We start from the raw sequence: 1593 nt of genomic DNA on the forward strand, positions 1-1593 counted from the left end.
GTACTAGAACGGGACACTATGGGTTGTTTGCGAGCGCTCCATGACACAAGATTTGGCCCAAAGAACACTGCAAATCCCCCCGTTGATCTCCTGTCATCAACACATCCTGCCCAATCGGCATCAGAGAACACACTTACAAGAGTGGAATTGGATTTCCGTAGTTTCGGACCCATCGTGAGAGTCCCTTTGACATAGCGCAGAATTCTTTTCACAGCACTCCAATGCACTGTCGTTGGTGAATGAAGGAATTGGCAAACTTTGTTTACCGCAAAGGATAAGTCTGGTCTGGTGAGCGTTAAGTACTGAAGAGCACCAACCACACTCCGGTACTTGGTGGAGGCTGCTTCCCCAAGACTGTCACCCTTAGTGAGACTGAGCTTCTCGGCTGTAGAGATAGGGGTGTCAACCGGCTTGCAATTCCACATGTTGGCGCGCTTCACAACATCAGTGGCATACCGCTGTTGAGACATGACCAGGCCATCACTACTTCTCTTCACCTCGATGCCAAGAAAGTAGTGGAGATCACCAAGATCCTTGAGTGCAAACTCGGCCTCAAGATCTGTGAGCAACGCCTTGGTTGCTACTAAAGATGAACTCGCCACAATGATATCGTCAACGTACACTAGCACAAACATAGTAACTGTCCCTTTGTGATAAAAGAACAGAGATGTGTCCCCCTTGGACGGTGTGAACCCCAGCTGAACCAGCTTGCCGCAAAGTCATGCATACCAAGCATGTGGAGCCTGTTTGAGACCATAAAGAGCCTTATCCAATTTGCAAACATAGGTTGGATGTTTCTCATCTTCGTATCCCGGAGGCTGACGCATATAGACCTCTTCCTCAAGAACACCATGAAGAAAGGCATTCTGTACATCCAGCTAGCGCAAAGACCAACCCTTTGAGACTGCCACTGACAAGACAAGGCGGATGGTTGCAGCCTTAACAACTAGACTGAAGGTATCCTCGTAATCAATCCCATAATGCTGCTTGTAACCCTTCGCAACAAGACGTGCCTTGTACCGATCGATTGTGCCATCAGCTTTCCGTTTGACTTTGTATACCCACTTGCTCCCTATGATATTCTTGTCTCTCGGTGCAAGAACCAGATGCCAGGTTTGATTGTTCATCAAGGCAGTGTACTCCTTGTTCATGGCCGAAGCCCAGCGATCATCTTGCAAAGCGGCTTTAACATTGGCTGGTTCGGCTGCATCAACGGAGCTGTGAAAACCCCAGCGCATTGTGCCATCAGTGTATTGCTTGGGCTTGGTGACGCCATGTTGTAACCGTGTGCCATGACGATGTGGAGGCGGAGCAGCCGTAGCTGGCACAGACGAGGCTAAAGGAGCAGTAGCCATAGGGGATCCATAAGAAAGATCTCCTGACATCGCTGAAGACACAGGCGGTGAGGTGGCACCGAGACCGGGATCAAGATCGGGACCCGATGTGCCAGTAGATGGTCCGGGAGCCATGGGCGCAGTCGAGGCAGCAGGACCAGACTCGGACGTGACCGACCCGGACGCAACCAGGATTGTATCCGCCTCCGATCCCACATCAGTCCAAGGAGCAGGCGAATCCGCCCCGAAGGGCGTGCCG

Source organism: Miscanthus floridulus, chromosome 7 (genome assembly GCF_019320115.1).
Source record: "Miscanthus floridulus cultivar M001 chromosome 7, ASM1932011v1, whole genome shotgun sequence".
NCBI lineage: Eukaryota > Viridiplantae > Streptophyta > Magnoliopsida > Poales > Poaceae > Miscanthus > Miscanthus floridulus.